Consider the following 23,238-nt stretch of genomic DNA (forward strand, 5'->3'; position numbering starts at 1 on the left):
TTGGCCATTGGGTGGAGCTGGGTCTTTGTGTTGAGGTGGAGATCTCTTGGGAGAGCTCTCACCAATTGATATTACGTGGGGCCGGGAGGTCCCTGGTGGTCCAATATCCTGGACTTGGCTCTCTCATGTCGGAGGCTCAGGCCTGACATGTGGCCGGAGCACCAAGACCCTGTCAGCCACACAGCTCAGAAGAAAAGGAAAAAAAAAGGAAAAAACAAAAAACAATAAAGTAAGAAAAAAGAGAGAGCCACTAAACCAATAAACAAATCCACCAATGATAACAAGCACTGAAAACTAAGCTAAGATAAACATAAAAATCAGAAACAAATCAGTTGCAGAAAGCAAACCCCAAGTCTACAATTGCTCCCGCCTCAATTTTGGGAACATTCGTTGTCTATTCAGGTATTCTACAGATGCAGGGTTCATCAAGTTGATTGTGGAGATTTAATCCACTGCTTCTGAATCTGCATGGAGAAATTTCCCTTTCTCTTCTTTGTTCACACAGCTCCTGGAGTTCAGCTTTGGTTTTGGCCTTGCCTCTGTGTGTAGGTCGCCCTCAGGTGTCTGCTCCCTGCCCAGACAGGAGAGGGTTAAAGCAGCAGCTGATTAGGGCTTTCTTGCTTACTCAGGACAGGGAGAGGGAGGGGTATGGTAGCCATAATGTGGGGTGAGCCTGCGGCTTCAGAGGCCAGCATAACATTGCAACAGCCTGAGGTGCGCCGTGTGTTCTCCCATGGAAGTTGTCCCTGGATCATGGGACCCTGGCAGTGGTATGCTGCACAGGCCCGCGAGGGGGTTGGGTTGTGGTTAGTGACCTGTGCTTGCACACAGGATTCTTGGTGGCAGTGGCAGCAGCGTTATCATTTCATGCCCATCTTTGGGGTCCGAGCTGATAGACGAGCTTGTGCCCAACTCTCGAGCTTGCTTAGGTGGTGCTGTGCCTTCTGTAGCACATGGGGAAGGAATCTGGGGGCTTTTTAAAAAGTTCCGTAGACTCTATAATCAAGGGTATCTAAGAGTGCTCCAAAACTCTTGTAATCCTCCTCGCTATTCTGTAATCAATGGACTAAATGATAACTTAAACTCCCCTAAAATGTAAAAAAAATGTAAAACAAACAAACAAAAAAAAGGGAAGGGGAGAAACAAGTGCAATTTAAAAGTTTTTTCTTTTTCTTTTTTCTTTTATTGAAGTATAGTTGATGGACAACATTATAGAAGTTACAGGTGTACAGTGTTTTGAGTCACAATTTTTAAAGTTTATACTCCATTTATAGTTATTATAAAATATTGGCTATATTCCCCACATTGTAAAGTATATCCTTGTAGCTTATTTTATACCTAATAGTTTGTACCTCTTAATCCTCTACCCTTATATTGCTCCTCGCCTTTCCCTCTCCCCATTGGTAACTGCTAGTTTGTTCTCTATATCTGTGAGTCTGCTTCTTTCTAGTTGTATTCACTAGTTTGTTATATTTTTTAGATTCAACATAGAGGGAACATACCTCAACATAACAAAGGCCATATATGACAAACCTGCAGCTAACATCATACTCAAAGGTGAAAAGCTGAAAGCATTTCCTCTAAGATCAGGAAAAAGACAAGGATGCCCACTCTTGCCACTTTTATTCAACATAGTTTTGGAAGTCCTAGCCACAGCCAGCAGAGAAGAAAAAAACAAAAATAAAAGGAATCCAAATAGGAAAGGAAGTAAAACTGTCACTTTTTGCAGATGACATGATGCTACACATAGAAAATTCTAAAGACACCACCAAAAAACTACTAGAACTCATCAATGACTTTGGTAAAGTTGCAGGATACAAAATTAATATACAGAAATCTGTTGCATTTCTATACCCTAACAATGAACTGTCAGAAAGAAATTATGGAAACCATCCCATTTACCATCGAATCAAAAAATCTTTCCTTTTCAAAATGAAGAGAGAGATAACATTCCTTCGTGATAGCACCGTTTATCAGTTAATGAGTCCAGAGTTTATACAGCAGCACAGTGGTTAGGGCACGGACTCTGGATTTGAATACCAGTTCTGCCAATCACATGTGTGACCTTGAGTAAGTTGCTTAACTTCTCAGTGCCTCAGTTTCTTCATAGTCATAACTACCTCAGAGAGGAGTAAGTACTTATATAGATGTTTGTAAACTAAATTCTTACAGAATGGAGAGGAGGATAAGTGATGAGGATGAGTAAATCATAAGAGCCTGGGTTCTTTGAGCCAGTTCCTTGGCAGTGGGTCGGGGGTGGGTGGTTAGAAAATCTTAAGCACTTCAGTTTCTGTCCACTGGGAAGATTATGTTAAGAGGTTTTTCTCCAGTGTTCTTCTTTGCCATCTCTGAGAGGGGCACTGGGGGAGATTTCCCCATGCATGGTTGTGCCCTAAGTCATATTTATTCTTAGGCCTGAGAACTGCTTATGAAACTAGGACTCTGAATCTTTGGGTATAATAACCTTGTGAATAGTAACAACAACCCTTGTGAGTAATAACCTTGTGAACCTTGTGTATAATAATAACCCCATGTGTATAATTTAAAAAAATGGTTTTTGTCCCTGGTTCCTGGCACAGAGCTCCTAAAACCCTTGGGATTTCCTGAGTGATAAAAGTGTCTTTTGTTATTTATAAGGAGCTCCTTTCCACCGTACCTGAGGTTATGCTAATAAGAAGACTCAAGGCAAGTCCTTGAGATAGTTTCAGGGTAGGGCCTGATTACCAGAAAGACCAATCATTAGATTAGAGGGTTAGAACTTTCAGACTAATGATTGAGTTCAGTCACCAATGACAAATGCTTTAATCAATCGTACCTATGTTATGAAGCTTTGATTAAAAACTCTGAAACAATGAGGCTAAGGCAGGCTAAGGGATCTTCTGGGTTGGTAAACACATCTATGTGCTGGGAGGGTGGCACGCCCTGAGAGAGCATGAAAACTGCACCTCCCCCTGCAATACCTTGCCCTAAGCATCTTTTCCATTTGGCTGGTGCTGAGCTATATCCTTTATAATAAAACTGTCATTATAAGTATAGTGCTTTCTTGAGTTTTGTGAGTTGTTCTAGAGAATTATTGAATGGAAGTGGGAGAAAGGGGTTTGTGGGCATCTCCTATTGGTAGTAGACCAAGCAGAAGTGCAGGTGGCCTAGGGACCCCGTTTGATTGGCATCTGAAGTGGGGGCAGTCCTCTGGGACTGAGCCCTTAACCTGTGGGGTTTGTACTAACTCCAGGTAGTTAGTGTCAGAATTGAACTGAATTATAGGATACCCAGCTGGTGTTGGAATGACATATTTGAATTGTTGGAAAATGACCTAGCATCTTGTTTGAGGCAAGCCTAGAATTGATCTCCAGACTTAAAGTGTGTGTCTTATGTCCTACTGGTCACTTGATAGGAGTGACATGTGTGCGACATGCAAATATAATACTATATCCACCCTAATTAATTAGATTTAACCATGTGTGTAATCTGTGCTGTCACTGATCTTCTTCTAGCCCCAACTAATTGTGCTCACTGTAAACACAGAATTTTGAAATAGTAGAGATCTTAGAGATAGTCTAGTACCTGCACTTCATGAGGATCCTTAAATCCCAGCAGGTCAAATGACTAGTCTAAGGTCACATAGAGCCTTCTAGCCATGGGGTTCAATTTTCAGGACTCCTAGTTTAGTCTCCTGATACCTCATTCTCTTGCTTTGTCCAGTCATATGTTTTCTAGTGGTTTAGCTTTGTAACTCAGTGAGTTTTGTTCTTTTAATTCCTGGACAAATTTTTAGAAAATTTCTTAAAATCAATATGAAATGTAATAGAAATCATGTGGTGGTTAGTAGAATGTGGTGCAAACTTCTGATGATCCAAACTGTAAGAAATACTTTTTTCAAAAGTAGGGCAGTGACAAGATATGTTGCCAATGGGGACTGAAGAGGAATGGTACCTGAGCCTGTACCCAAATCCCCAAACCCCCAAGGTGGACATGTTCTAAAATCTTGGGTCAGTAAACATTAAACCTCTTTATAATTAGCTCACATTTATAGGCTGATTGTCTTCAGTGTTACTTTATTCTCTTTGTTTTCTTTTGAATAAAAATCTTTTTCTGTCTTTGCATTTGACCTGTTGTCTTTAATAATTAACATGGTTTCATTGTAAAAATATTTTTGTAAGAAAAGAAGGGGAGTACTTAAGTAGAAAGATCAGAAGAACAATTACATATTAAAACAGTTGCTCATGGAGATCTTGATAGGAAATGACCTTACCAGTTAAACATTTATGACGGACAGTGTGGGCTCGGGAGGCAACAATATGGAAATTGTAATTCATCATTTAACAGGGCAAAAGGATTGATTGTAAGTGTTTCAAAGCAGAAAGAGTGCTATTCAGCTGATTAGAGGATGGAGAATAATCCCTAAGAAAAAAATTTTAAAGTAAATGGAATTATTTTACTTAAAGAATGGAAGATCATGGGGCAATTTAATGTGTTTGAGTGTATGAAGGGCTTATAGCAGAAGCTGGTGATTAACAAGTTTTCATTTCTACTGTGAACACAAAGAGTAGATGGGGTTTTAAACTGCATTGGGATTTGGGTAAGATACAAAGATACTTTTCTGACAAGGAAAGCCATTAGATACTCAAATAGGTTTTGAAAGTTGTCAGTCATGACATTTATTAAGGTTCACTGTGCGTAGATCATTGCACTTATTAATGGAAAATTTTTTGTTGTTGTTTTTGGTTTTTGGTTTTTCTTCTCTACTACTTCTTAAAAATAGGTCATAACCCCACCTTTCTGGGTTGGCTTCTGTGAGGTTTTACCTTAAGGTGTGGAGTAGTGGTAGATGATTTCTCTAAGTAACTTCAATCTTTTGCTTCCCATGTCAAGGGTAGAAAAGGTCTAAAAACAAATCAGTCAGTTTTCATTACTTGTGACAGTTATGGCCTAAAAAGTCACCATAAACACTGAATTAGTGAATACTAACCTGTTACTTCTAGAGGAAGTGCAGCATTAGATTCCTACAAACCTCTGGTCACAACATTTTCTTCAGTCAGTCAATACATAACCTTGGCCTGTGTGTGTTTCTATTTAAAGACACTTTATTTAATATATATTGTTGACTCTTTAACTTTGAACTCCCAGCCAAGACACTAACTCATGCCTGAACCAAGCTTATCTAACACACGTATTTTCTCTGTAAGTCACATCACAACCTTCTTACACTTAGGAACACCAGAAAGCACTTCAGTGCTATGCTTAGGAGGCATTTTATTTTTTTTTTTGAGCATTTTATTTTTTATTCATTTAATTTTTTTTTAATATCTTTATTGGAGTATAATTGCTTTACAATGTTGTGTTAGTTTCTGCTGTACAACAAAGTGAATCAGCTATACGTATACATATATCCCCATATCTCCTCCCTCTAGAGCCTACCTTCCACCCTCCTTATCCCACCCCTCTAGGTCGTCACAAAGCATCGAGCTGATCTCCCTGTGCTATGCAGCAGCTTCTTGGGGGGCATTTTAAAGAGAAATCACCAACAAAAAGCACAAAACAAAAAACACGTGACACTGAATAGACCACCAAGTGGACACTTTATAGTATGAAAACAGAAACATGAAGACAGCTCGTCTGGGAAAACATGTGTTGACTGAGTTAAGGTTTTCACCACTCTGCGGTTTACCACGAAGGCAAGAATTGATTTTAGTGTTACAAATACATTTTAGCAAGTAGGCAAATTTGCAAATATGGAATCTGTGAATAACGAGGACCAACTGTGTATTCTGACTTTTTCACAAAGCATTGATCTTCATTTAAATTTAATATAAAAAGTTCCCTATTATGCAGCTGTTTAACATGTTCAGGCAAAGTCTGAGTAGAATATATGTAACATAAATATTTTAATAAATACGTGTTTTAGAACACCATCCACATGCTGACGACTCCCACATCTCTCTCCCTATCTCCAGCCTCTCCATTACGTCCAGACTCATATATCCTGTGGCCTCCTTGACATTTCTCTTGGAGGTCTCACAGGCATATCAAACCTGCCATGTCTAAAATCAGTGTTTTGATTGCTTCTCCCTCCCCAGCGTTGCTCTTCCCGTAGCCTTATCATTTCAATAAACAGAAACTTTATCTTTTCAGTAACTCTCAGGACTCAGGCTAGGACTCTCAGTGTCATCCTTGGCACTTCCCTTTTTTCCCAGTCTCCACATCCGGTTCATCAGCAGCTTCTGACGGCTCAATATTCACAAGGCATCCAGAACCTGACCACCATCCACTCTTTCCACTGCTCCACCCTGGTCCCTGCCAGCATCACCTTTCGCCTGGACTATTGCTATAGTCTCCTAACTGGTCTTGTTTCCAGCCTTGCTGCCTGAAACTTCTCAGCATAGCAGTCAGAATAATCATTCTGAAACGTGTGTCTAGCATGTCACTCCAGACTCGCTGGTGACTTTCCATCTCACTCAGAGTAAAAGCCCAATATCTGACCAAGGGCTACAACAGTCTGCATAATCTGGCTCTCTTCCTCATTCTGTGACCTCATTTCCTATCACTCTCTCCCTTGCTTACTGTGCGACAACCATGGTGACTGACCTCTTTGCTGCTCCTCAGTTGTGATCCTCACACACCTGTCTCAGGACCTTTGCATGTACTCTTCCTGCTGTCTGAACAGTTATTCCTCTGATAGCCACATGATCTTCTCTTGAGGTCACTACCAAAATGTCATCACTCAAAGCAAGCCTTTCTCTTCCTCATCACAACACTGTTACTCTGTCCCCTTACCCTGCTTTATTTTTAAAAAATAATACATCTGACGTAATATGTATTTATTAGACATTGATTTTTTTGACATGATTCCTTCTGGTAAACATAAGCTTCCTCAGAGCAAGGACATTAGTTTATTCACTGCTGGTCCAACTGCCTGGATCAGTGCCTTGCAAATAGTGGGTGTCCAATAGATATTTGTGGAATAAACAAGTGAAAGAATAAATATAGAATAATATCCTCAATATATTAACTGGAAAATGCAAGATCCTGACAATATGTTTAGATTGCTCTATTTGTGTAAAAAGAGGGGGCAACACAAACACGTACATACCTCTATCCTAGGATTAGAGATGAATTTCCGAGGGCACACAAAAGTCTGGTAAAAATGGTTGCTTCAGAGAATGAGAACTCCATCAGGGGTGAGAGGAGGAGACACGTACTTTTCACTATATATTGTATGTTTTATACAGTGTGCATGCAGTATCTTCCCCCAAAGCAAACCAACTAAAAAAGTTAGAAAATTTTACTTAAAAACCCACTATTAAGCCTAAGCCTTATTTTGGGGAGGAATCTGAATTTCAGGGAACTAGTATGTGTTGCTCCATTCCTGCAGAACAAGGGTACGCACATAGTTCCTTTTTGCTTTTTTCTCTCTGCTGTTTTGTGTACTTTTGATAGCTTCTCTTTATTAGAAGAAAAAAGGACTGACATTTTTGAGTCATTTTGCTCCTTGCCATCTGCCACAGAAACTTTGACATGGGGATGAGATAGGCACAGTGTCAAACTGGCAACATTTAGAGTGTGATTTTTTAATCTGAAAAATTCCAAGGCTGTATCTGTCTTATTTTAAGAGGCCACATTTTCCTGTTGAAAAGTCTGCCTTTTGTCTCTTTGGCTTTTACCCCCTGTGGCTGTTCCCCTATGGTTTTCCATTTGGATTTCCTGCACCACAAATCTAATTGGGAAAAATGGACAGAAATGCCCAGAAAGGTGGCCTTCATCAGCCCTGTCCTTTGCTGTGGCTGTCCGTGGTGCCTACTCATGGGACCCCACCGGAAACACTCCATACCCGCTAGGCTTTATGCCAGGGTGAGTTTTCCTAGGCTCATCTTGGAAAAAGAGGAGAATTTCATTTGCTCCTGTGTGGCTGTACTGAAACCTGCATGTCTTGTTGGATGAAGGTCTCAGAGGTCTATCAGTGGTCTTAAGCTTTGGCTTTGGACAACAGATTTCTAAAGATACACCTCCACTTATGAGTACTGAGCTGGGGCACAGGCCACACAAAGACATGGGGGAAGGCTCCTCCTTTATTATTAAGTGGTTCCTTAGACTTCGTGAGGAATCCTCTCAATTTGCAGCTTCCATTGGACCTTGTCTTCTAATGAGCTAATTTTCTGGTTTGATTTCCAGTAGGAATCAATAGCTTACTTCTGATATTTATTCTTGGTGGTGTCAGTATTTGCCACTAATGTTATTCCCTTTCCTTCCTTCTGTCTTGCCCAAAAGTCACTGACGTCTTTGGAATTGTATATAGGGTGGATGAATTGAGAAAATGTGACACACACAAAAATATTATGATATAAGGTTACCACCATAGTTCCCCATAGTTCCTTACCCCACAGTAAGTGGTGCCCAATAAATGTTTATCGGTTGTGAGGCAGTATAATTATAGCATGTTCGTTTTATCACTTTTACTGTTCCATGAATCCCCGCTTTCCACTTCTATATTCTTCCTTCATGTTGCTGGTGACATGGGATCATTTCATTTTAGCTCATGGCAAGCATAGCAGGTGGTTTCTCAGATTTGCTTGTAGGATTCCTGTGACCATCACAGGAAAGTCACATTCCTGTGACTTCCCTCTGAGGGTGGGATGAGGGTACTTACATGAGCCTAAGCAGCTGCTGGTACAGAGAGCTTCTCTGTGCCTTTTGACTTGAAACTCCTCTGACTTTATGATCTTCTAACACGGTTATGATGTCGTGGTCTGATCTTCACTGGTACAGAGTGAAAAAGGGATACCTAAGATACCTGGCTTCCTAGTACTATTGGAACCAAAATTAACACAGCTGAAAGAATAAAGGTTATCTCCAAAATAAACAGATGCTTGACTCTTCAGATATATGTGACTTGCATTTCTATGACCCTTGACAAGTTAAATCCATCTGTTAGACTGGTGACAGCCAGCGTTGATCAGTGTTGTTCTTCTTCTGGTGTTTTGTTTTCTCTTAAAGTAACTAAAACAAAAGAAATAAACCATGAATGAGAAATAGAGCAGGATCATGGCACACTATGAACAGAGGCCACACACACCACACAGTTCATTGTTTGAGATCCAAGTGAGAGTGAAATATGAAGAGCTTTCGGGGGTGGGTGACGTGGATGAAAGATTTAATTACCATGTGGAATTGACTTACCGCTTATCATAATTCCCTAGAAAAGATCATTGAAGGGAACCTCTCTTCTCCTTTAAAAGTGATCATGGCTACACAAACCTTTAACAAATGTCTGTGCTCTTCACAGTCTATGGGATGATTTAGACTTGTTTTATGTAGCAACTTTTCAATCAAAACTGCATTTCTTGGAGTCACGTAGAAATACTTAGGGCTTAGACGTGAGGCTTGTGGTCAGTTTAAGGGCACAACAGGGAAGAAAGGGCCAGAGAAAGTGCAGGATCCAAGTACAAGATCTGCCTCATGAGGCAGAACAGGTGATGAGGAATGAGCACAGAGACCCAACTTCAGAGTCACACTCTGGAGCTGCTGTGGGACAGACAGGGGGGCACAGTGCTTATGGGTCCAGCCGTTTCAGAGTTCATCTAGATCCAACTATTGATTAGAGCACAATGATGGGGAACCCAGCAGCAAACTCAGGACAAGAAGGTTAGACATGTGCCTGTGAGTGACTAGCACCACCAGGCTTTGGCTCCTGGGCAGTTTAGGACAGGGACCCTGTTGTAGCAAGGGACAGAGAGTCTACATGGAGAAACCAGCCAGCACCAGGAGTGGGAAGTAAGTGGGGTGTGTGTGGCCAGCACGTGGATGATTTGTGTTCATTTCTAGGTGTTATGGACTGAATGTTTTTATCCCCCCCAAATTCATATATTGAAGCCCTAATCTCCAATGTGATGGTATCCGGAGGTGGGATCTTTGGGAGGTAATTAGGCCGGGAGGATGCGCCCCCATGATGGGCTTATGGTCCTTATAAGAAGAAGACGAGACCAGAGCTTGTGCTCCCTGCTCCACCCTGCCCCTGTCATGGGAGGACACAGTGAGAAGGGGGCTGTCTGCAGTCAGGAGAGCCCTAACCAGGAATCAGATCAGCCAGTACCTTGATCTGGGACTTCCCAGCCTCCAGAACTATGAGAAAATAAATTTCTGTTGTTTAAACCACTCTGTGGTGTTTTGTTATTACAGCCTGAGCAGACTAAAATATGGGGATGCCATGTACTGGGCCCGATGTCCATTCAGGAGACTGGAGTTCCTGGATTTCCAGTCCCTAAGAGACTCATGAAGCCTAAAGTGGTAAAGAGAGCACTAAAATAATGTCTAGGTGGCTGGGCCTGAGCCATAGCTGATGCTTTACATGGTCAAGCTGGGGAGTGGAGGACAGGAAGTCTGTGTGTCTTTGTGTGTTAAGGGTGGTGGGGAAGTCGGGGTGGGAGGATAATAAATTGGTTTAAAAAAAAAACTACTTAAAAATGTAAAAATTTTACATTTAAGTAAAAACTACTTAAAAATTGTAAGGAATTCTGAATTTTCCTTAGAAAGAAAATTGTATTCATATCGTAAATATTTTCACTCATTATTGCATCTATAAATTTATTTGGTCAGAGGAAGAGTGTGGCCAATGAACATTTTAATCCATAAGTTCAGATTTCTGCTTTTACTTTATGACCAAATCCCCATGGTGATTTAAACGTGCAGAAGTAGTGGTTGATCTTGAATATAGAAAGGAAACAATGATTTAGATGCTATTGGGAATGTACTCATGATAATCAGAAATGGTAATCAGTAAGAAAACCAATGAAAATATTTCTTACAATTTCCTGGGATTGTTGCTGGTATCTCTCCAGATGTTGATAAATGGATGAAGAATATTTCCCTCCTTGTTTACAGTCCCTGCAGTTAAACTTAGGCTGCTGGTTTGCTTTTCTGTGGGTTAAATGATTTCAGGAAAGCTTGTGGTCTCACTCCTGAGTTATATGCAACATTTTCTGCCAAACTGAAATTAAACTGCTTTTGGCAGACTTAAATGTTGGATCAGCACCAAAGGAAATTCCATTTGGCTTTGAGAGTTATTCGAACTTTTTCAAGATCAAGTTTTCCTTTTCATTTTAATATTACTGTGATATCTTATTTCTCACTGGATGACTTTTTCATCAATGAGGTCATTCACCTTTGAACTGTAGTTTGCTGTTCACAGAGCCATGGCATCATAAGGCTGGCAGGGACTGTGAAATGTCATCCAGCCTGGCAGGACCATATCCATCTTCAGAGGAGGGTGGCTGCCTGTGCCTGAGACAGTGAGTACCTTTGCCTGGAAGCCTCGATATCCATCACAGAAGAGTATGACTGCCACCCTGACTAAACTGGCAGTTCTGTCATTTTTGTCATACTGAAACATTCCGCACTGGTTGTACCAGCATATTTTTATCATTGTAGCTTCCTATTCTCTGCCACCTCTAAAACTAGCACAATTAAAATTAGTACAATTCAAGGTTTATTCCACAATTTTTTTCCCAGTGTAGAACTACAGTATGAGATTATAAAGTAGTGGGAAAATAAGGGATAGGAAACTTTAGGTTAAATATGACTTTTAATTTACAGACAACCTTGCAGCTGGGAGCTGAACTGATTGAGGCTGTGTGTTATGCTTCTGAATATTAAAGATAATCTGACATTTTGCACAGGTAGATTTGCCTGATTAACCATTTTAAGGAGTTTCTAAACTAAGGCAGAAGTGCCCATCCCTTTTTCTAACGACTGTTCACTGGTAACTCTGTACCTAGTAAAATAATTTTTGTTTTAGAATAAATATTGGAAGAGTAGTTGAGCTACTTTTCTATCCAGAGAGTAAACATGTCCTCATATAGAACAAAACTGTGATACTCTGCAATTGGTTTATAAGCCAAGCCAAAATAGGAAGTGGTTTTGGCTTTCATTTCTGTCATCTACCAGATTTCAGCGAAGTGCATTTTCATTTTTTTTTTTAAATGCTTACTGTGTCAAACAGTCTAAAATAGTTGTTTCTTGGAGGAGGTTTCTGTGGCACCCTACTTTTCTCTAACAGTCTGCTGGAATTCAGTATATCTGCTTAAAATGGAGACAATAAGCTGATAAAAAAAATATCACAGAAAGGTATTTGGAAGTCTCTGAATTTTTTTTAGGATAAAACTTCTACCATTTTAGCTCTAGAGAAGTTTATATGGATTTAGCTCTGTTTTTAGTCTGATTGCAATTATTTTCTTCCCTCGTCCTCTCATCTTTAAACTCATACTTCTGTTATTTAGACTGGAGGAAAACTATTTATCAAGAACATTGAAGAATGTCTGTTAACCAGATCTGCTCATTAAAATGGGGAAAAGAATGGGAAAAAAGACCACTGTCCATTTCTGGTTTGGAGAGGCAAAGTCTCTGCTGTCTGTTGATTCTAGTAGGCAGCATGAAACAGTTTTGTCAAATAATCATCAGTCTGCTCGGAATGATGCACAGACTGGTCTAGGAATAAATATGTTAAAAAAGAAAGCAATTAGTTTTCCATATGGGGCGATGGACTTTCAGCTTCGTAAAATTTCCAGGAGGGCAAGATCTGCTGGATTCAAAAGTATTAAGATGAAGTAGAAAACCTTTCATGTTCCCATCTGCCATCATTGTGATTTTCACTTTTCGTATAGTTACCATGGTATGAAAGTAGTTATTTAATCACTGTGGAAAGAACCTTTTCAAGATTTCTATGCCTGTTAATACATATGATGCATGATAGTTGGGATAGCTTAGAAGACATGATGCTTTCCACCGGTGAAAGTATGAAGAAAGGCACCAAGGTGACAGTATTACTTGGTAATGTTAATAATCTTGTTAGTAGTAAAAATATTAATGTTGACAATATCTTCTGGAATTAAACTCTAGAAATTTTCTGTAGTATCCTTGAGACTTTTGATACCCCAGATAGGTGACTTAATATACCGGATATTAATTCTAATTTGTAATTATGTGGTTTTTTTTTTAAACATCTTTATTGGAGTATAATTGCTTTACAATGGTGTGTTAGTTTCTTCTTTATAACAAAGTGAATCAGTTATGCATATACCTATGTTCCCATATCTCTTCCCTCTTGCGTCTCCCTCCCTCCCACCCTCCCCATCCCACCCCTCTAGGTGGTCACAAAGCACCGAGCTGATCTTCCTGTGCTACGCGGCTGCTTCCCACTAGCTATCTATTTTACGTTTGGAAGTGTATATATGTCCACGCCACCCTCTCACTTTATCACAGCTTACCCTTCCCCCTCCCCATATCCTCAGGTCCATTCTCTAGTAGGTCTGTGTCTTTATTCCCGTCTTGCCGCTACGTTCTTCATGACCTTTTTTTTTTTTTTCTTAGATTCCTTATATATGTGTTAGCATACGGTATTTGTTTTTCTCTTTCTGACTTACTTCACTCTGTATGACAGACTCTAACTCCATCTACCACACTACAAATAACTCCATTTCGTTTCTTTTTATGGCTGAGTAATATTACATTGTATATATGTGCCACATCTTCTTTATCCATTCATCTGTTGATGAACACTTAGGTTGCTTCCATGTCCTGACTATTGTAAATAGAGCTGCAATGAACATTTTGGTACATGACTCTTTTTGAATTATGGTTTTCTCAGGGTATATGCCCAGTAGTGGGATTGCTGGGTCATATGGTAGTTCTATTTTTAGTTTTTTAAGGAACCTCCATACTCTTCTCCATAGTGGCTGTATCAATTTACATTCCCACTAAAAGTGCAAGAGGGTTCCCTTTTCTCCACACCCTCTCCAGCATTTATTGTTTCTAGATTTTTTGATGATGGCCATTCTGACTGGTGTGAGATGATATCTCATTCTAGTTTTGATTTGCATTTCTTTAATGATTAATGATGTTGAGCATTCTTTCATGTGTCTGTTGGCAATCTGTATATCTTCTTTGGAGAACTGTCTATTTAGGTCTTCCACCTCTTTTTGGATTGGGTTGTTTGTTTTTTTGATATTGAGCTGCATGAGCTGCTTGTAAATTTTGGACATTAATACTTTGTCAGTTGCTTCATTTGCAAATATTTTCTCCCATTCTGAGGGTTGTCTTTTCATGTTGCTTATGGTTTCCTTTGCTGTGCAAAAGATTTTAAGTTTCATACGTCCCATTTGTTTATTTTTGTTTTTATTTCCATTTCGCTAGAGGGTGGGTCAAAAAGGATCTTGCTGTGATTTATGTCATGGAGTGTTCTGCCTATGTTTTCCTCTAAGAGTTTGATAGTGTCTGGCCTTAGATTTAGGTCTTTAATCCATTTTGAGTTTATTTTTGTGTATGTTGTAAGGGAGTGTTCTAATTTCATACTTTTACATATACCTGTCCAGTTTTCCCAGCACCATTTATTGAAGAGGCTGTCTTTTCTCCAGTGTATATTCTTGCCTCCTTTATCAAAGATAAGGTGACCATATGTACGTGGGTTTATCTCTCAGCTTTCTATCCTGTTCCATTTATCTATATTTCTGTTTTTGTGCCAGTACCATAATGTCTTGATTACTGTAGCTTTGTAGTATAGTCTGAAATCAGGGAGCCTGATTCCTGCCACTCCATTTTTCTTTCTCAAGATTGTTTTGGCTCTTTGGGGCCTTTTGTGTTTCCATACAAATTGTGAAATTTTTTATTCTAGTTCTGTGAAAAATGCTAGTGGTAGTTTGATAGGGATTGCATTGAATCTGTAGATTGCTTTGGGTAGTAGAGTCATTTTCACAATGTTGATTCTTCCAATCCAAGAACATGGTATATCTCTCCATCTGTTTGTATCATCTTTAATTTCTTTCATCAGTGTCTTATAATTTTCTGCATACAGGTCTTTTGTCTCCTTAGGTAGGTTTATTCCTAGGTATTTTATTCTTTTTGTTGTAATGGTAAATGGGAGTGTTTTCTTAATTTCACTTTCAGATTTTTCATCATTAGTGTATAGGAATGCTAGATATTTCTGTGCATTCATTTTGTATCCTGCTACTTTACCAAATTAATTGATTAGCTCTAGTAGTTTTCTGGTAGCATCTTTAGGATTCTCTGTGTGTAATATCATGTCATCTGCAAACAGTGACAGCTTTACTTCTTCTTTTCCAATTTGTATTCCTTTTATTTCTTTTTCTTCTCTGATTGCTGTGGCTAAAACTTCCAAAACTATGTTGAATAATAGTGGTGAGAGTGGGCAACCTTGTCTTGTTCCTGATCTTAGTGGAAATGGTTTCAGTTTTTCACCATTGAGGACGATGTTGGCTGTGGGTTTGTCATATATGGCCTTTATTATGTTGAGGAAAGTTCCCTCTATGCCTACTTTCTGGAGGGTTTTTATCATAAATGGGTGTTGAATTTTGTCAAAAGATTTCTCTGTGTCTATTGAGATGATCATATGTTTTTTCTCCTTAAATTTGTTAATATGGTGTATCACTTTGATTGATTTGCATATATTGAAGAATTCTTGCATTCCTGGGATAAACCCCACTTGATCATGGTGTATGATCCTTTTATGCTGTTGGATTCTGTTTGCTAGTATTTTGTTGAGGATTTTTGCATCTGTGTTCATCAGTGATATTGGCCTGTAGTTTTCTTTCTTTGTGACATCTTTGTCTGGTTTTGGTATCAGGGTGATGGTGGCCTCATAGAATGAGTTTGGGAATGTTCCTCCCTCTGCTATATTTTGGAAGAGTTTGAGAAGGATAGCTGTTATCTCTTCTCTAAATGTTTGGTAGAATTTGGCTGTGAAGCCATCTCGTCAAGGGCTTTTGTTTGTTGGAAGATTTTTAATCACACTTTCAATTTCAGTGCTTGTGATTGGTCTGTTCATATTTTCTATTTCCTCCTGATTCAGTCTTGGAAGGTTGTACTTTTCTAAGAATTTGTACGTTTCTTCCTGGTTGTTCATTTTATTATCATATAGTAGCTTGTAGTAGTCTCTCATGATCCTTTGTATTTCTGCAGTGTCAGTTGTTACTTCTCCTTTTTGATATTTAATTCTATTGATTTCAGTCTTCTCCCTTTTTTTCTTGATGAGTCTGGCTAATGGTTTATCAATTTTGTTTATCTTCTTAAAGAACCAGCTTTTAGTTTTATTGATCTTTGCTATCATTTCCTTCATTTCTGATCTGTTCTTTATGATTTCTTTCCTTCTGCTAACTTTGGGGTTTTTTTGTTCTTCTTTCTGTAATTGCTTTAGGTGTAAGGTTAGGATGTTTATTTGAGATGTTTCTTCTTTCTTAAGGTAGGATTGTATTGCTATAAACTTCCCTCTTAGATCTGCTTTTGCTGCATCCTATAGGTTTTGGGTCGTCGTGTTTTCATTGTCAGTTGTTTCTAGGAATTTTTGATTTCCTCTTTGATTTCTTCAGTGATCTCTTGGTTATTAAGTAGTGTATTGTTTAGCCTCCATGTGTTTGTATTTTTTACAGATTTATTCCTGTAATTGATATCTAGTCTCATAGCATTGTGATCAGAAAAGATACTTGATATGATTTCAGTTTTCCTAAATTTACCAAGGCTTGATTTGTTACCCAAGATAAGATCTATCCTGGAGAGTGTTCCATGAGCACTTGAGAAGAATGTGTATTCTGTTGTTTTTGGATGGAATGTCCTATAAATATCAATTAAGTCCACCTTCTTTAATGTATCATTTAAAACTTGTGTTTCCTTCTTTATTTTCATTTTGGATGATCTGTCCATTGGTGAAAATGGGGTGTTAAAGTCCCCTACTATGATTGTGTTACTGTTGATTTCCCCTTTATGGCTGTTAGTATTTGCCTTATGTATTGAGGTGCTCCTATGTTGGGTGCCTAAATATTTACAATTGTTATATCTTCGTCTTGGATCGATCCCTTGATCATTATGTAGTGTCCTTCTTTGTCTCTTGTAATAGTCTTTATTTTACAGTCTACTTTGTCTCATATGAGAATTGGTACTCCAGCTTTCTTTTTATTTCCGTTTGCATGGAATATCTTTTTCCATCCCCTCACTTTCAGTCTGTATGTGTCCCTAGGTCTGAAGTGGGTCTCTTGTAGACAGCATATATATGGGTCTTGTTTTTGTATCCATTCAGCCAGCCTGTGTCTTTTGGTTGGAGCATTTAGTCCATTTACATTTAAGGTAATTTTTGGTATGTATGTTCCTACTACCATTTTCTTAATTGTTTTGGGTTTGTTATTTTAGGTCTTTTCCTTCTTGTGTTTCCTGCCTAGAGAAGTTCCTTTAGCGTTTATTGTAAAGCTTGTTTGGTGGTGCTGAATTCTCTTAGCTTTTGCTTGTCTGTAAAGGTTTTAATTTCTCCATCAAATCTGAATGAGAAACTTGCTGGTTAGAGTAATCTTGTTTGTAAGTTTTTCTCCTTCATCACTTTAAATATGTCCTGCCACTGCGTTTTGGCTTGCAGAGTTTCTGCTGAAAGATCAGCTGTTAACCTTATGGGGATTCCCTTGTGTGTTATTTGTTTTTTCCCTTGCTGCTTTTAATATTTTTTCTTTGTATTTAATTTTTGATAGTTTGATTAATATGTGTCTTGACATGTTTCTCCTTGGATTTATCCTGTATGGGACTCTCTTTGCCTCCTGGACTTGATTAACTATTTCCTTTCCCATATTAGGGAAGTTTTCAACTATAATCTCTTCAAATATTTTCTCAGTCCCTTTCTTTTTCTCTTCTTCTTCTGGGGCCCCTATAATTCGAATGTTGGTGCATTTAATGTAGTCCCAGAAGTCTCTGAGACTGCCCTCATTTCTTTTCATTCTTTTTTCTTTATTCTGCTCTGCAGTAGTTATTTCCACTATTTTACCTTCCAGGTCACTTATCCGTTTTTCTGCCTCAGTTATTCTGCTATTGATCCCTTCTAGAGAATTTTAAATTTCATTTATTGTTGTGTTCATCACTGTTTGTTTGCTCTTTAGTTCTTCTAGGTCCTTGTTGAACGTTTCTTTTATTTTCTCTATTCTATTTACAAGATTTTGGATCATCTTTACTATCATTATTCTGAATTCTTTTTCAGGTAGACTACCGATTTCCTCTTCATTTATTAGGTCTGTTGGGTTTTTGCCTTGCTGCTTCATCTGCTTTGTGTTTTTCTGTCTTCTCATTTTGCTTAACTACTGTGTTTGGGGTCTCCTTTTCACAGGCTATAGGTTCGTAGTTCCTGTTGTTTTTTGTGTCTGTCCCAGTGGCTAAGGTTGGTTCAGTGGGTTGTGTAGGCTTTCTGGTGGAGGGGACTACTGCCTCTGTTCTGGTGGATGAGGCTGGATCTTGTGTTTTTGGTGGGCAGGTTCATGTCTGGTGGTGTGTTTTGGGGTGTCTGTGGCCTTATTATGATTTTAGGCAGCCTCTCTGCTAATGGATGGGGTTGTGTTCCTGTCTTGCTAGTTGTTTGGCATGGGGTGTCCAGCAGTGTAGCTTTCTGGTCGTTGAGTGAAGCTGGGTCTTGGAGTTGAGATGGAGATCTCTGGGAGACTTTGCCATTTGATATTACGTGGAGCTGGGAGGTCTCTTGTGGACCAGTGTCCTGAACTTGGCTCTCCCACCTCAGAGGCACAGCCCTGACGTGTGGCTGGAGCACCAAGAGCCTTTCTTCCACATGGCTCAGAATAAAAGGGAGAAAAAATAGAAAGAAACAAAGAAAGAAAGAAGATAAATTAAAATAAAATAAAGTAAAATAAAATAAAATAGTTATTAAAATAAAAAATAATTATTAAGAAAAAATTTTTAAAAAGTAAAAAAACAAAGAAACAAACAAACAAAAAAAACAAGAAAAAAAATGGACAGATAGAACCCTAGGACAAATGGTAAAAGCAAAACTATACAGACAAAATCACACACAGAAGCATACACATACACACTCACAAAAAGATAAAAAGGGAAAAAAATATATATTTATCTTTGCTCCTATAGTCCACCTCCTCAATTTGGGATGATTCATTGTCTCTTCAGGTATTCCACAGATGCAGGTACATCAAGTTGATTGTGGAGATTTAATCCTCTGCTCCTGAGGCTGCTGGGAGAAATGTCCCTTTCTCTTCTTTGTTCACACAGCTCCCAGGGTTCAGCTTTGGATTTGGACCTGCCTCTGCGTGTAGGTCGCCTGAGGGCATCTGTTCTTTGCTCAGACAGGACGGGGTTAAAGGAGCAACTGATTCAGCGGCTCTGGCTCACTCAGGCCGGGGGGAGGGAGGGGTACGGATGCGGGGCGAGCCTGCGGTTGCAGAGGCCCCCATGACGTTGCACCAGTCTGAGGCGTGCCGTGCGTCCTCCCTGGGAAGCTGTCCCTGGATCATGGGACCCTGGCCGTGGTGGGCTGCACAGTCTCCCTGGAGGGGAGGTGTGGATAGTGACCTGTGCTTGCTCACAAGTTTCTTGGTGGTGGCAGCAGCAGCCTTAGCGTCCCATGCTCATCTCTGGGGTCCATGCTGATAGCCGTGGCTCGTGCCCATCTCTGGAATTCCTTTAAGCGGTGCTTTGAATCCCCTCTCCTCACGCACCAGGAAACAAAGAGGCAAGAAAAAGTCTCTTGCCTCTTCGGCAGCCCCAGACCTTTTCCCAGACTTCCTCCCAGCTAGCCTTGGCACACTAGCCCCCTTCAGCCTGTGTTCACACAGCCAACTGCAGTCCTCTCTCTGGAATCCAACCTCCTAAACCTGAGCCTCAGCTTCCAGCCCCTGCCCGCCCCGGCAGGTGAGCAGACAGGCATCTCGGGCTGGTGAGTGCTGCTCGGCACCGAGCCTCTGTGCGGGAGTCTCTCCGCTTTGCCCTCTGCACCCATGTTGCTGTGCTCTCCTCCGTGGCCCCGAAGCTCCCCCCTCCGCCCCCTGCAGTCTCTGCCCGCGAAGGGGCTTCTTAGTGTGTGGAAACCTTTCCTCCTTCACAGCTCCCTCCCACTGGTGCAGGTCCCATCCCTATTCTTTTGTCTCTGTTTTTTTTTTTTTCTTTTGCCCTACCCAAGTACGTGGGGAGTTTCTTGCCTTTTGGGAGGTCTGAGGTCTTCTGCCAGTGTTCAGTAGGTGTTCTTTAGGAGCTGTTCCACATGTAGATGTATTTCTGATGTATTTGTGGGGAGGAAGGTGATCTCCACGTCTTACTCTTCCGCCATCTTGAAGCTCCCCCTTGTAATTATGTGTTAACTAAAGAAATTCTAGCTGTTGTAACACATAAAAGTCAAAATCTCAGTGATTTAAAGAGTAGAAGTTTATTTCTTTTTTTCCTCCAGAAGTTAATTTATTATCATGCTGAAATATGATATAAATTTTTAAAAAAAATTTATTATATTGAACAAATTACAGATTCACAGGAAAGAAGATTATTTCTTGCTTAACTGAAGTTCAAAGTGAGTTTCCTGATTGACAAGTAGCTTCCCTCTGAGCAGTGATTCAAGGACCCAGCCTCTTTCCGTCTTGTTGCTCTGTCTCCTCTAACATGTGGTTTCCAAGGTACTTAAACTCCATCAAGCCCTGGAAGGGTAAAAAGCAAGGCTGGTCATGCAGGGAAAGTGGTGCATCCCCGTCACTTCTCTTCACATCCCACTGGCTAGAACTCAGGCACGTGGGCACACCTAACTATCTCTTCTGCTTGGGAAATGTATCCAAATGGTGTTCCCAAGCAGAAGAGGAAATAGGTTTGGTTTACAATTAGTCTCTGCCCTCATAATCCAAGAATAGATCTGTGTAAGCTACAAAAATGTATATGTTTTGTTGTTTTTTTATTGCATTTCCTTAGTTTTAAATGGAATAGATTTGCCTACAGGTAGTTATTTTAAAATATTAAGAAACATTTTGCTATGTGAAGTTTTTATTCCTATAGAGATCAAAAAAAGAGATGTCTGTGAACTGCTATACAAATATCCTGAAGCAGCAAGCTTATTCTATAACTTTTGAAAAGTTATTAGCAATTCTAGTCTCTAAACTAAGGCAACGCAGTGGGTCTAAGAGAGGGTGCCCAATTTGAGAGAAATTTCTCTGGTGAAAATTCAGGACTTCATGTCCCAGTGGATTTGAAGTGTCAGGGAACAAGAAGAGTCCAGGGTCATTCTGAATTTTTCCCATGAATGAGCAAAGACATTTGGAATAAGTTTTGGAAAAAGAGAAGGTGGAATAATGACCTCAGGTTTACACATATGAAATTTGAGGTCACTGGAGGAAATGTTCTGGAAACATTTGGAAATTAAATCTGTAATTCATGGTAGAGAAGGGGCTTGGATCATCTGTATACCAGGTCTTTGAAGTCCCGGGATAAGCTCAGTTCACCCAGGAAAAAGTGAGAAGAGGACTGTGCTGTCAATGATGGATGTGGAAGAAGAAACAGTTTCACTTGTGTGACAGAGTACCTTTTCTGGCTCCATTTAATCGATATTTGTTGAACTCTTGTTATGTACTGGGCACTCTGCTAGGCAGTGGGGGTGGAGCCACAAACATGACAGTGTCCTCCTCATGGAACCTAGCATTCTAAGAAATAGTGGGAATGTCAGTGTGTGAGGGCTGGATTTCTGATAAGGCATTTACATACAGTGTGTTGTTGATATAATCACCTGGTGAGATGGCTAATGGGTTTATTCCCACTTTATAGATGAGGAAACTGAGGACCAACTAGTCTAAATGACTTGTCCAAGGTCACCAGTTAGTGTTGAGTGTCTGAGTGTAAAGTGTTGTAGGGTACATCTGGTCACTCAGACATTTTGCCATGCTATCCCATCCTCCCAGGTATGAGGAGGGCAGATATGTCCTCCCTTCCTGCCCTTCAGTCCCACACTTTTATCTCTGTACTCCATATCACCTTCATGGCTCTTCTCTAGAACACATTTTTCATCTCTGGTTTTTTTGATGCATTTGCATTTATTGTCTGCCATGTACAGCCACTCCTTGTTTTTCTATTTTCTTAGTTTTGATTTGTTGTTGACGCATATTTTAGCCTTTCACGGATACTCTTGGTTACTGATTGTTCTGAAATAATGCTTTATCTGCCTTTCTAGATTGTTACCTTATTGTGGACACAAACTTCAGCTTTTACTTCTCTTTGCCCAAAGTGCTTAGTACAGAAAGGCAGAAACTAGAGTAATTTTTTATGCTTAGATTGTCTATAGCCAACATTATACCCCGAAAACTGTATTCTCAGTCCTCTTCTTTGGATGCCAGGTGTCCAACTGTTATCTGTCATTGCAAAAACATTTCCAAGAACATAAGGTAATTTTCAGAAAAACTCAATTCCAGTTTTCCTAAATAAATTACACTATTGCCTGGTGAAATACCGAGGTTACTATTTAAAGACACTTATGTATTATTTATTTGTACTATAAATTATATATATTATATATATGTATTATATAAATTTATATTATTCTATTTGGAGTACCCTGTGAAAATCCTGCCATTACTAGGAAATTTACCTTATAATAATTTGCAATGCTTATCCACATTTATAAAAATATATTTTTTAATTTTGTCTAGTCGTGGGCTGCATTTTCCTTTCTCTGTCACAGGAAGATGAACCTGACACATGGAGTGCACCAGCCAAGCATTTCTTGCCATGAATTTGGCAGTTTTCTTTGTAGCAGATGTTCTCTTTCTATGCATGCTCTTTCTCTCCTACCTTCCTTCTCCATGGAAAATATGTTGGGAGCAGAACATGTATATTTAGTGCTTTCCATTTATCTGGGACAAGACTTGTGCCTTGCATGAAAACTAAGTGTCTCTAGCAAAAAGGGACAGACTTTCCCCTAAGAATACTTAGGAAGCTGACTGAAAAATGAGGACCTTTTAGAGCCAGCCTGAATTAGAATAGGATGTGAGAATCTGTTGATGGTGAATCTTTTGAATCAGTCACTTTGCTTCCCCTCTCTTCAGTTGAATTTTATTGCTCTTTTAAAGACAGGATAGGGTATGCTTTAGGAAAATGTGGAATCACCCAAATCCAAACTGCTAAAGCACTCACTGAAGAAAATATTTCCATTTCATTAGGATGCTTCATTTTCTCAGAAGATGTGTCTTGTTTTCCTTAAAGCTGAAATCCTTTAATACATTCTGAATATATTTAAATTTACTGAAAGCAACATCAACAAAATTATGTACAAATGACCTTTGAGGAAACTTGCAATTGAGTGACACTAAATCCTCCAGATCATTGCCTTCTAGAAGCTTCCCCCAGAGTTTGCAGAAGTCCTCCCAGCTTACACTTACATAGTATGCAGGGACTGCGTGATTATTTATATTTCCTCACTCCTTGCCCTGTGATCTCTTA

At 39.5% G+C, this 23,238-nt stretch overlaps 1 protein-coding gene across 5 annotated transcripts in view; it reads left to right on the forward strand.

Moving 5' to 3' along the window:
* The window catches only part of PLD5 (phospholipase D family member 5), a 463,257-nt gene that overhangs the window by 101,418 nt on the left and 338,601 nt on the right, over positions 1–23,238 (forward strand). The gene's annotated exons all lie outside the window — the stretch shown is intronic.

Source organism: Balaenoptera physalus, assembly GCF_965194825.1.
Source record: "Balaenoptera physalus genome assembly, chromosome: 1".
NCBI classification, from domain to species: domain Eukaryota; kingdom Metazoa; phylum Chordata; class Mammalia; order Artiodactyla; family Balaenopteridae; genus Balaenoptera; species Balaenoptera physalus.